This window comes from Pipistrellus hanaki, assembly GCF_964339955.1.
Source record: "Pipistrellus hanaki genome assembly, chromosome: 9".
In the NCBI taxonomy this organism is placed as follows: domain Eukaryota; kingdom Metazoa; phylum Chordata; class Mammalia; order Chiroptera; family Vespertilionidae; genus Pipistrellus; species Pipistrellus hanaki.
In genome coordinates, this window is record NC_140511.1 from 15,547,892 (window position 1) to 15,562,330 (window position 14,439).

The window sequence follows — 14,439 nt, forward strand, 5'->3', positions numbered from 1 at the left end:
GACAGGCATTCCTTTCAATTCTCACTCATCTGCAACAAGTGTAGGGGTGCAGGTAGATAACTACACCCTCTGTAAACACGTTTTGCTCTAGTATGGGCCAAAACTTGGGGGAAGAAAAGGTAATGTAAGTGTCTTTCAAGAACTCCACAACTATATATAACAAGTAACTTCAAATTCCTAGTAAATAGTAATGGCAGGATATTGGACTAGCCAGATGAATCTAGGTAGTATGATGCCTGAAATATATACAACTGAACTCAACATTCCAAATACAAAAGTGTGTATGAAAGATAATATTCACTTAAAATAAAAAAATTACAAGTTATAAATTTTGAAATACTTAAAAATCTTATTTGCAAAATCTTCCAAAATAGTGATAATATTTTTCTTATTTAACTTTCTAACACCTCTGCTATACTGCTAATCTGACCTTTTTGGCTGTCTGCTATTTAATTACTTCTTCCCAGGACAGCAGCTTTGGAAAGCACTTTCTCTACAAAAAATGCAAAGCTAATTCCACCTGTGTTTTAGAATAATGGTTTGAAATTTACTTTTATTACTAATTATAGAGAAAAGAAGTACAAAAGTCCTTTTAAAAACTTGGGGAGGAGTCATCGCAACTTGTTCACTTTCTTTTTATGTTCTAAATAGCCAGCAAACCTCAGCTATTGGAACCATAATCAGTTCACACCATTGAGTCTTTCTACTTAAACTTCTCCTCCATCACTTGACTTCATATCAGGTGGCATCTCTATGAATTTAGGAAGTTTTGAAATCCAGCGAAGGGAAGTTGGGGGGATACATTCAGTTTGGGGTTAGTAGGATGTATCTGTGTGCTTCCCAGTCATTTTTGTAGTCCTTGGATCACTGTGGCACATCGCAATGTGAGAACATCTTGCAGCCATACATACATCTCAGCGTGTGTAAGGCTGGTCAACACACAGAAACAAATGCAATGCCCTCTCACTGTAGAGCTGATACATGAAAAAAAATCTATGTATAGGTGTCCCTAAACATGACAACAGCAGTAGAATTTACATGGTATTACTGTTAATGAATTCTGAAGCTGCAGCTGAAAGTGTAATAAAGGAAAATTCAGAATCATAAGAGACAGGAGTCTTGACCAATGTCAGTTAAAATATTTTACATATAAAAGCACTTTTGACTCTGTTGACCATGTTGCTATGGTTCTTGTCATATGGGATTTTTTGACTGGAACATGCAGGTGTTCCCCTGGGCAGGATGGTTCCCCGGATTCTTTGTCAGTCTGAGCCGAAGAATGAATCCATGGACTGAAGAAGCTATAGCAAAGGTGGAGATTTATTGAAGAACAAGTATAGACTCCCACGTGGAGAGGGGGAAAGAGTCACAGAATGGACTCCCATATGGGGAGCAGTAAAGAGTCCCACCAACTTCCTGTTTCCACAGTTTATGAAGGCTGCAAGTCCCTGTGTCCTGATATCCCTTCAGATTGGATAATATTCCCTTTTAAATTGGTTACTATAGTAACTCCAGAGGCCCCCCTCCCTCATTGTCCTCCTATTCCCTCTGGGCTTTCTTCCTCCTTCTTTATTTTGTAAATACTGACCTTTTGGCTACTCCTAGTTCCCTTGTCTTATGGAAATGTAACTGCAGCCTCTCCCAACTTTCTTGTTTTAGGGAAATGTGACTTCTGCTGGCTCCCTGCTCCCTGTCTTATGGAAATACTACCTTTTCCAACTCTGTAGTCCTGTGGTTTTTTTGTGTGTTTTTTCTTGTTTGTTTGTTTGTTTTGTGTGTGTGTGTGTGTGTGGGGGGGGTGTGTGTGTTTATCATGGACCCCCTTCATTAAAAAATTCCCTAAACCTGCCTATAGCCCCCTACAATTCCTATATCACTTGTTGAAGCTTATAGGTTCACTGGCTTCTGGGCAAACCTGCCAGTGTTTGTACAACAGGAAAATCGAGGGCTTTACACAAAGGCAGGTTGGGTTTGAAGTTCCGTCTATCACTGAAGAGTTTAGTAGATGAGTACTGCTTACTTGGTATTAGTTTCCTCATGCATTAAATTCTTAACCTGGAGAGCTTGAAGGACTCCTTTATTCCTTTATTGACTGTGAGCAGAGAAAATGGCAGTGCTGGGAAAGAGTAGGGCATGTGCCACCAACTTAGAGAAGTTCCAGTTTCATGTGGTAAACAGGAGATGAAGCAGCAAATCTTAAAACAGAGCTGAAGGTAGGGGCCCCACACATGGCAAAGAGGTTAATTTTTATTTCTGTTGCAAGTAACTTACTTTAAGATTTTGACTAGAGAGTGATATGCTATGTAGAGATATAATAATGAAAATAAAAATTGTTCTAAGGAGTCTCCTTATGTTTTTGCTGATTGGCACGGTGCCAATCAGCAAAACTATGTGGGGTGTTTTTTTTGTGTGTATTCCTCCTAAAAGCCTATTGTGGAAGTATCATTACCTCCAACTTGCAGTTTTGGAAGCTGATATTTTTTTAAAAAATAAATAATTTACTGAGGTCAGGAAGTTAGATTTTGACAAAGTCGGATTCAAACTCAGGTCCCTACTACTTGAAACCTCTCCTGCAAATTAAAGCTATTCTGTTTCCACATGGCAGGCGTCAGACCCCTTCAATGGCACTGAGATTAAAGGAAACTTCTGCACCACTTGGATTGAGTATTATTGGGAACTTCTTGTCTGTGCTCCAAATTTTTCTATGGAGAAAAATAGACTATCCTTTAAACGGAGAACATTTTCAAACGTTTTGGCAGAGTCTCAGGAAATAAAAGGTTCCCCTTTGCAGTTAAATTGGAGTGTGACTTTTTATAAAAATGGTGGTATTTTAAAATGGCTTATTTAAAAGAAGTATTTTCAGAAAATAGCAAGCGAGAATTAAAATTCTCATAATCGGAAGCTGAACTGCAATCTTGCTGTACTCCTAAAATATTATTCAGTACAACAGACATTTATGTATCACAATGCACTTCATAATGTGGGTAAGAAGTGAAGAAAATAAAAGCAATAACACAAATTCTTAACCCATTACCATGTGCCAGGAGTGCTTTAGATATTTTCTGTACATGCAGTCTCTTTCCATTCTCCCTAATTCCTTTTTTTTTTTTTTTCCTGCCTCCATCATCCAATCTCTATCAGGAATTCATGGAGAAAATAAAAGTGCTAATCAGATAAATGAAACAGAACATCAGCTATGAGAAGCTGACTCATCTCTTAAAGGTCCTTTCATCTGTTAAAAATATGGACTCCTATATCCTATGGAAGATCACCATTTGCTTATTAGGATCTCCTTTATTTTAACTGATTGAGTACCTCCCTCAGAAGATAACTACATGACTTGCCTGAGGGTGACATTCTTGTATCCTTCCATACTGCAATATAAGTTAATTTTAAGTAATGTTTTTACTTAAATCAGATTTTGCATCTGATTAAAGATGTAGTAAATGCTTAATGAGTTCCAGTTATAATGTTACAGAACACCGAAGAAGAACATAGCAATACTTAGAGAGATGGAGTTACATTTATTATGCACGGGTCCAGAGGAAAATGTTTTTCAAATTCTGGGCCCCAACATACAGGAATTCTCCCTATTTATATGATTTTACCTTCTTTGTCTCCCAAATATGGAGTGTTTCAGGTCCCTTTTGCAAGTTCTTAAAGAGCCCATATGTGCTGGGCCCTCGAGACCTCAACCAGAGGCCTGGCCTGGTGCCAGCACTGATAACCTTGTCTGGGGAAGGTTTAATGGCCTAGCTGAAGTGGGAGTAGTCTTAGCAAGCAAGAATTTACAGAAGCCAATTAGCAGGGTTAAAATTTCAAACAGTAGTTTTCATATAAGATAGATGCTTTAATAGAAGCAAAAATATTTTTAAAGACCTATAAAGGTGTTTAGCAAGAAGCTGACAATTTCAATTGTTGATAGTCACTGATGGTACCTGCTGTAAGTCTCAGACCTCAGAGATAGCTACTAAATGGGCAACTGCTATGATTTCTGTGACTGAGAACAAACTATGCCTAAAAAGTTATTCTCTAAGGCTGTGCTGCCCAATATAACAATTGCTAAACATGTATGGCTATTGAGCACTTGAAATGGGGATATCTAAATTTAGATGAGCTGCAAATATAAAATATACATTGGTCTAGAAGACATTTTATAAAAATAATGTAAGACCCCCAATAAAAATTTAATTGAATGCATGTTGAAATGATAATATTTGGGCTGTATTGAGTTAAATAAAATATATTATTAAGATAATTTTACTTATTTTTTTACTTTTTAATATAAGTCCTAGAATATTGAAAATTACATGGGAGCCTCATATTTTTATTGGACAGCACTGCTCCAAGGAGAATGACTGATGCAAACATATTGCTAAAAGGTAAATTAAAATTCCTTTGAGCAGTTTAGTAATTAACCTTCAGAGCACATCTTAGAAGCTTTTGTATACTTTACCTAGTAATTCTTTTCTTAAATAAGTGGTGACTGTTAACATATACACAGTAGACAAGTGAAACATGCAATATACACAGACAATATCCTCAGAAGAAGAAAATAAATGGTGTGTTTTTTATTTTATTTTATTTCTAAGAAAGAAAATCAAAATAAGAATTAGACAATCCTGATTATGCTGTAAGTTTCTATAAAAAAAAAAAACTATCTCTAGTGACAATAGTCATGTATTTGATCAGATCGTCAGTTTTCCCACCTATAAGTTAAATGTTTCAGATAGTCTGAGGAATCCTTGACTGCTCTGACATTCACTAATTCCTTACAACAGATGCAAAAAGTGTAGGAGTGACATGAAAATTGATTAGGAAACTGAACTTAGGTGAAAAAATCAGAGAGAAGCCATCATTGATGCCCACAAAAAGATGGCTCTTTAACAGCATAGATGCAGACATTCCCAGGAAGACATCTTGTTAGATTCTACCTACTTCTTGTACATTTTATCTTCACTGAAAGAAAATATATCCTTCTCCTCCTGAGGCTATATATATATTTTTTAATATATTTTATTGATTTTTTACAGAGAGGAAAAGAGAGGGATAGAAAGTTAGAAACATTGATGAGAGAGAAACACTGATCAGCTGCCTCCTGCACACTCCCTACTAGGGTTGTGCCCACAATCAAGGTACATGCCCTTGACTGGAATGGAACCTGGGACCTTTCAATCCATAGGCCGACACTCTATCCACTGAGCCAAACCGGTTTCGGCATGAAGATATATTCTTGTTAAGAGGATTCCTTTTCCTCCCAACCACCATGAATCATATTCTTGTCCTTACCACATTCTGTCCCTCTGTTTATTTGGGGTGGCAGGTACCTCCTTCTGCCCAAACTCCTGTCTTTATCTCTTGCTTTCAGGCAGGAAGTTCTCCTGTCAGCTTTCTTGCATCCTCCTCTTGTTGTTTTTTACACTACTGTTGTTGGTTGAAGTAGAATTCTTGGGGTGCCATGAGGAAAATAATTTCCTGAGGCCATCATGGAAGGATGGGATTTCATGGAAAGCTTTATTGAAGATCTAAAATTAATGGGGTTTCCCTCCAAGGTCCCGTATTTGTCCATCCTACCATGGAAGAAGTCCAATCTTGTTTTCAGCAGGGCCAGAATTAAGGCCACTGCCCAGGATTTCTGTTCCGTATTAAAGTCCAGTCCAGTGCGGCATCTGGCTAGCTTAGCTTGTGTCCCCAGGTTCAGTCCAGTGTGAGTGGGATCTGCACAGCCATGGGCCATGAGGCTGCTGAAGGCCTCCTGGCTAGGGAGAACAAACACCTGAATGCTCAGGCAGGTTTGAGTCAGAAGCAAGAGAAGGTAGGGTGCAACCAAATGGAGGGAACTCTTTGGGAATGTTTGTCCCGACCCGCGGGGCAACAACGGGGGTACGCAGGAACCACCTAAGAGAATAAAACAAACAAGGAACTCGAAAGAATGGAGGCAAGACAAAGTTCTGATCAAGCCTCAGCTTTATTCTTTGAAATGGCTGTATATATACAGCAGAAACAAAGGGGGGCAGGGTTGCCTATGCAGAGGGGTCTTTGGCAGTGTATAATTGGTTTAGGCACTGAGTGGCAAGGTGGTAAGGAATCTGGCAACACAGGATTGGCTAACTGCCAGGGCAGTGTAACATTCCAAGGTGTAACATTCCAAGGCAGGGCTATCTATGGGGGAGGATCAGGAAGGGGAAGTTGCAAAGATGTTAAGCGACAGGTTAATCTTATCTTCTGGCCAAACCCTCAGGGCACCACGTAACTTCTGCTAGAAGGAACTTAATTCTATTTCCTTAAAACGGAGTTGCTTATCTCAACTCTGATGGCTCCCAACAAATGTTAACCAGGAGCTTAGATTTAGCTTTGGATGGGGTCCATCCCCTAGTCAATCCAGTGATTCCCAGGCTAGCTTGGCAGGAAAGCACCTCCCCTCCATCACTCTGCCCTCACTGCACATGTTCCCATCTCCCTTTTTCTTCTCTTTCCCCTATTGGTCTGCAGGGAATGGACTGGTGGTTCCCTGGGGAGCAAAACTGTAATTTCCTGGTAAAGCTGCCCAGATGACCATGATTATAATGTCTGGCCTCTCCCTGCTGTCTTATTTCATTAATATTAACTAGTAATTGTGCCAATAACATTATATCCTAGCATTACTGCTCCATGTAAGTTCTGAATCCCATTGGAAAGTAAACATTGATATCTGAGATGAATGGAAGGTTTGCAGGAGGAGAGGTTTTTTGTAGACAAGGAAGATAGGAGGGAAGCTGAAGGGAGAAGGATGAGAAAGAAAGGGGAAGTGTCTCGACCCACAGCATGAATGTCTCCCTCCTTCACTAATGATCTCATTTTTTTAATTACCTTTACTGAATAATTGACTATGGTCTGAGAGGTATGTTTGTGCAGACAAATAACATTCCCTTCCCTTGGAAATATTTATATTGCAAAATCATGTAAATCTTTCTTTTGGATCAAAATAAGGGATCTTATTTTGATTACCAATACATATAATAATTAATAATTTGTCCCTAATTACTCTCTATGACTTTGCTCTACCCTTGAACACATCTTAACTCTGGTTAATTACATCAAATCAGATGTCCTTTGGTTTAAAAAATACAGTTTTAAATTGTATTGATTGAGCAGGGCATGTCTTTTATATTTAAGCATTAGATAATCTCTGATTTCTGAAAGCACTAAACATAAAGATGTATGTTTGGGTTTTGTCATTGTTTTAATTTTGCTTTTTACCTGCAAGTTCATAGTTTCCTCAAACACAAAAAAACACACATATATACACAAAGTTGATCATTATTTATTCTCATTAATGTTTATATTTTATTTAATTTGAAAGGAAGTAATAATATCTTGCTACATCATTATGCTGTTTCCAAGATCCTCATGTGAGCCCAGAGATAGTGTTAACCTACTTTATATTTTATTCCTCCTTATGACTCTCAGAAAGTCTTTAATTTTCATTGCTTTGGGGACTCTCCTGGTAGCTGTATCACTATACTGTAATCACCTAGCCTTAGAAATGAATTCATCTTCACAGACTTTTCCTATGAGACTGCCTTAACTCTGTCTCCATCTGACAAGGATTTGTAATCAGAGTATTCTGAACAATAAGCAATGCTTCTAAAAAACATGAAGTTTTCCCTACATTGGTAAAAACAAACAAAAAACAAAACAAAACAAAAACACACCAGAGGCTTTCATCTGTTTTAATAAATAAAAAGTGTAAATGTTCCTCAAGACATAATCATGTATAACTGTAAAAGACAACTAATGACTCTGTGCATGGATTAATGCACATTGAAAGGAAATTAATTAGAAGGTGGAACCAGGGTAGGACTGTGTGAGATGGGCAGAAAACTCCCTGGAGCCCACCTCCCCAGGTGCCTTCCCCAGCATCTGTGGGGATCAGGCCGAAACTGGCTCTCTGTCATCCCCTGAGGGGTCCCAGAGTATGAGAGGGAACTCTTCAAAGTTGCTGTCATACAGGGTGTTGAATGAAAACGTAAGTGTGCAGTAAACCAGATTCGGGGCCAACAGTGCCCCAGCAACAACTTAACCCATGGCCGAAGGTGGAATTGCATGGACCCGCAAGGAATCAGGCTCTTTCCTCTTTGGTTTCAGGTTGGGTCACCCAAGGACCACTGCTGCCAAGTCACTGCAGCTGGGCAACTCCTGCATTGAGTGTCTGCCCCCTGGTGGTCAGTGTGCGTCCTACTGACTGGTCAGATGGTTGGACACTTAGCATATTAGCCTTTTATATATAAAGATGTTAATATACAAATATAAAAATTAACCCACCTAACCCCCAATTTTTCAAAGGGAAGAAGCTTGTAGGTTTTATAAGACAGGGCATCTTATCACTTGATTCTATACTCTGGAAATTCTGGTTCCTAGTATTCATACCTAGTGAGTATGGCCTCCAGGGAATGGGTTATATAGGGGGAAATACATTAAGCATGGTTGCTGAGGGAGTTAGGGCTGTAGTCAGAATTGTGGTCTCTACTGATTGGATGGGGCAGTGTAGGGAGTAGTTGACCAGTGAGTTCATATGGTCCTGATGTCAGCCATCTGGTTTCCCAGATTTTGTGGGCCTGGAGCTAAAATACACTGAGACCTAGTTTTTATTTCTAGTTTCATTGAAACTCTATCTCTGTGGTCAACAAACCTAGTGCTTTGTCTGTCAAATTATGTGTTGTGGACCAGAACCTCATTGTCCTAAGGGCTCGATGCTTAAGGAGGGAAGAGAAAAGGAGGCAAGTGAGTCAGGGTACTGGGTGAGGCCAGTTTGAATCAAAAGGAAAGAAAGGAGAATAGGTCGTAGTAAACAAATACATTTTTTGTGCCATTACAATTTAAAGTGCCTGGTTATTATTAATGCATGAGTCCCTTGGTAATGAATGGGAGGCCATTCTCAATAAGACCCATAGCTATATAAGATTCATAAAAGCAAGAGTCCTGGGTCTCATCTCCAGGTTACATGAGAAACCAATATCTTCTGCTTTGCAATTACACCTACCAGAGCTGCCTGACAGAACTGCTATCTTTTCCTTGATTGACCTAAAGCTCTTTCAGGAAGAATGGAGGAAGACAGAGGTGTTTCAGGCCCCCTGTCGGACAAGGGGTTTTTGGTTCCACATTTGATCCATAGGTGAGTCTAACCCTCATTCTCCCCTGGGCTATGGAGTGCCTCCCATCCTCCCACTGAGACTCAGAAGCAAGAAGTGCTGAGTTTTATTTGACTCAGAGGAATCAAAGTCCAATTTTCAGATCAAAATTATTTCAATTACCTTGAACCATAGTAAAGAAAATTAAAACACAACAGGTTATGAATAAACTGTTTTGCCCAAGAATAGTTCCAAATAAATGCATTGCAGTTAAAAGTCAGAACCAGAAAAAGCCCAGTTCTCTAATTATATCTTATTTTGTATTCACATATATATTTTTTTATTTTTATAACTTGAGTTAGTTCATACCCCTTTATTTCCTATTTTGGCATCTAGTGGTAAGGGCACACTGGTCTATGCAGAGTCCTTATGTCTAGCTCACTTTCAGGTAAGAAATCCCAGAACAATTTACTTGATTTTACCGACAAATCGACCCCACGGACCATGAATTCAATTATTTGTTACTCTTACTGCTTCATTTTACTGCTATCTTATGTGTTTCCAGCTCCAAATAGTGAATATAACACATTATCACAGAAAAAACAAGTTTAGTTTTCGGTGGTGACAGCTAAAAGTCAGTTAAAATGTCAGGACACTTTTCTCTTATTTGTATCTGGTACTGTAGCATTAAATCTCCCTTGGTATTGAGGGGTGGTATTGAAAACACCTTTATGTAAGAACTTCATTGAAAAAGTAATTTTTTTTGTTTTTCCTTGAACTGTCTCTAAATATGTACAAACACTATAGTTAGGTCATGTAGTTATTTAGTCACTTAGTCAACTCACCACTAGTGAGGGAATTAGTATGGCACAAAAAAGGATTAAAAGAAGTGCATGGAGGGAAAAGCTTTGCATAGGGCAAAGAACAGGAGTTTTATTGTTCAGGCTTTGAATTTCACTGTAGTGTTCTCAGCAATGCAGGGAGCCCAGTGTCCTGCTGGATGTGTACAAGAGATAAGAGAGACACCTCTGATTCCCAAGGCCATTGCAGTGTTGTCCCATACAAACAGCAATGAGCAGGGCAACAACAGAGAAGCGAAACCGAGGAACCCCTGGGGCATCCGCTTCCCCCAGAAGATGAAAGTCACAGCCAACTGCAAGGTTGAGGGAGCAGAATTCATTTCCATGTTTGGTGTTTAGTTAGTGCGTGACATTTTGCATAAGGACTGAGCAAATACAGCAATCTGTAACATTCATTACCTAAATAATTCCTGGGTAATGTGCGCTGAGTATAAATTGCTCTTTGATTTCAAAAGAGAAGGGAACGGAGGAGGGGACTATGTCAGAAAAAAAGATGTGATGATTTCTTTGAAATGCTTCTGGAGGGGAGAGATATCTGATGATAGTGGCTACATCCATTCCTCCCTGAAACAGTTCCTTGGGCTGGTGGGGTATGTAGTTGTCTATGGTCCCCCCTCCCTCCATTGTACCATTTCTGTACAGCAAACCAGAAGGCAGAAGAAGGAGCAAAGTTTGAATGTGCTACTTGAATAGAAACCAAAATTAAGCATTTTTTTCTTCATATATAGAGACTTTGAATTCTAGGGAAATTATCCTTAGTAACAATATGATTACTGACATACATTTTATAATACTGTCACTATATGCTTGGATATCACTGTTGTGGCATTTATAACAACAACCAAAATCTCTTCTTGGTAATTATGTTGAGGGGCAATGCAATTACATCCAAATGTTTAATTGTGTCTGTTGCTCATAGGATGATCTGGATTTTAAAAAAAAAATGTATTTTTGCAAGAATATTACACTATGAAAAAACAATGGGCCTATTGCTTAGAGATATATTTATTTGTTAGATAAAATAATCATTGCTTTATCATCCAATATAATAAAGAGCTAATATGCAAATAGTCATCACACCCTCACACCTTCATGCAGTAATGGGTCAGACACTCAACATTGAGGAGAGAGGAATAAGGATCAGCAGGGCACAAATGAGCTTATAAGGGAGGTATGGGGACCAGTTAGACTGTGGTCCAAGAGAGAGATAAGCCACTCATCCCGAAGTCCTGGGCACCCGTGGCTGTGGCTTGGGAAAAGCTGCCTGCTGACGGCCCCCTGCAGCTGTGGCTGGCCCAATCAAAGCTGGTGCAGGTCCTGGGTGCCTGAGGCTGGCTGGAAGGATGGAAGCCTGGCTCCTGGGTACAGGGTGAGGCAGAGGTCATTAGGGCTGATCCGGCCAGCAGGGGAGCAGTTAGGGGCTAATTGGGCCAGTAGGGGAGCAGTTAGAAGTGATCAGGCAGACAGGCAGAGGGGTTAGGGGCAAGCAGGCAGGTGAGTGATTAGGATCCAGTGGTCCTGGATTGTGAGAGGCAGTTGGACATCCCCTGAGGGGTCCTGAGCTGGAGAGGGTACTGAGAAGCCCCCATCCCGGCATGAATTTCATGCACAAGACCTCTAGTCCTATATAATAAAGTCCCAGCGACCATACAATGGGACTACCAGAACAACCAGTTGCTATGATGTGCACTGACCACCAGGGGGCAGATGCTTAATACAGGAGCTGCCCCCTGGTGGTAAGTGCACTCCCACAATGGAGGTGCTGCTGGGCTGACCTGGATGAGCGGAGCTCCCGCAGCGAAGTGATCCCCACAGGTCACGCCTCCCACCAGTGCATGAATCCTGTGCACTGGGCCTCTAGTAAGTAATAAGATTACTTTGTTTACATGGGAATGAGGAGGTATAAGAGGGGGGCTAGGTAGAGAGGGACAGGATCATGGAGCTAGGGAGTGAAGTATTGCAGATGCAGGCAGAATAGAGTTTACTTACTTTATCCTGTCCCAAGAAAAACCACAGAGACAGACAAAATAACCTAGAACAGTGGTCGGCAAATTCATTAGTCAACAGAGTCAAATGTCAAGAGTATGATGATTGAAATTTCTTTTGAGAGCCAATTTTTTAGAACTTAAACTTCTTCAAAATAGACTCGCCCAGGCTGTGGTATTTTGTGGAAGAGCCAATCTCAAGGGGCTTGAGAGCCGCAGTTTGCCAACCAGGGACCTAGAACTAGAGCCATCTGGGCAGGGAAAGAAGGGTATGCTTAAACTGTATCGGTGTTACTACCACAGGCAGCTTGCAGATAACCAATCACAAGGCAGTGAGGCATATATCCAATCCCAAGGATGTTATTATACTAAGACAGAATTCCTTAAAAGGACCAATCAGGCACTCACAAGGCATGTATCTATCTCTAGACAAAAAAGCATGCTCTTCTTTTTCTCTCTCTTCTCTCTCCTTTCTACACTTTCCTCTCTCTCTCTTTCTCACCTCTCTCTCTCTCTCTCTCTCTCTCTCTCTCTCTCTCTCTCTCTCTCTCTCTTTCTCTCTCTCATGCACTGGGCTCCTATGGCAGGGGATAAACTTCCCTGTGCCCATAGGGTTGATGAGCATCTGCAGCTCCACACATGGACTAATAGACTTTAATTAGCTTGGATACTGAACTACACCCAGCTGCAACACGGAACAGAAGCTCTGGACACCAGCCTGCTTTTTACTCTCCTGGAATCCCAGCTGCACCTCTTCCAGGACTGGCTTCTAACTCTACCCTTTGCTTCCACTAACTGTTTTTGTGTGTGAATCCATTCTTTGATTTTGCAAGACAATGACCTAGGACCTGAAGACCGTTTTGGTTTCAGGAAGATAGAGAAAAGCAAACAAACAGTGGATACTTAAAGAAGATTAAAAGACAGTTTAAACCAAAGAGAATGTGCATTTCAATATCTATAATAAGAGAGTAAGAAAATTTTATTCTTAAAGAAAAATAGCATACCTAAATATGGTGCAGCTTGTAAAGAATACGAAGTTCTCTGTGCATGAGCCTACACACAGGGTGGCAGGGTTATGATTGTGCTGGTCAGAGCAGCATGCAAAGTTAGCCAGTGAGGTCAATATTCAGTGACCTTCAGGCTTTCACATAACTAAAGTAACTTGCTTGTTTTCAGGATTACATGATTTTTACTTAAAAAGACCTTGAGATGCTCAGAGATGTATAGAGATGACAGCTTAAAAGCTTCACATGCAGCCTAATATGCCAGCAAATCCTTAAAGCTGCTGCCTGTTAAACTAAAATGAAAAAGGGACATTGCCCACCGTAGTCCTGCTGGCTTAAGTTATCCATAATCATAATCTAGCTGATGGCTCGCAGCTGGATTATGATTACAGCATTCGGAAAGGGTGAGTGATGGGGCCAAAGTCAATAGAACACATCCTGAGTCAATCAAGCTTCCATAGTAGCCTTCCCCCCAGTAAATTCACTTCTCTCTATAGATGAGCTTTGAAATGCAAATTAAACCACAATGAGATCCCATATTAGAATGGCTATCCTCAAAAAGATAAGAGGTAATAAGTGCTGGCCTAGATATGATGGACAGTATACCCTTGTGTACTGCTGGTGAGATTGTAAATTAGTTCAGCCGATGGAAAACACTATGGAGGATCCTAAAAAAAATTATGCATAGAATTACCACATGATCGAGCAATTCCACTTCTGGGAATATATCCCAATGAAATGAAACATTAGCTAAAGAAAGTTATCTGCACCTTTTTAGTGATAGCAGCATTATTTACAGTAGCTGAGACAAAGAAACAACCCAAGTATCTATCAATGTATGAATGGATAAAGAAGTTGTGAGAATATATCTACTATACTAGAGGCATAGTGCACAAAAATTCATGCATGGGGTGGAGGTGGGGGGGTCCCTTAGCCCAGCCTGAACCCTCTTTGATCTGGGATCCCTTGGGGATCTTGTGGGATCAGGCCTAAACTGTTCAATCAGACATCCTTCTTACTGCTGGCTCCCAAATTCTCGCCTGCCTCCAGTCTAATCACCCCCTAACTGCTCCCCTGCCAGCCTGATCGCCTACAACTGCCCTCCCCTGCCAGCCTGGTCCCCCCCAACTTCCCTTTCCTGCAGGCTTGGTCCCTCCCCCCGACTGCCTTCCCCTGCCAGCCATCTTGTGTGGTGGCCATCATTGATCACAAGGCAGACATCTTGTGTGAGGGTCAATCTGCATATTATTTCTTTATTGTATAAGATTAACTCACACAAATACTATATATATAAACTCAATTATATTTGGAATCCCCAACCCATAAAAGGAAGATAAAATACCAAAACTCATAGAAAAAGATCATACTTGTGGTTACCAGGGGCAGGGGAGGGTGGGGGCAGAGGGGAGAAGATTGGAAGAGATGAGGGAAAGGTACTAATTTTCTGTTATAAATAAATACTAACTAGGGATTTAATGTG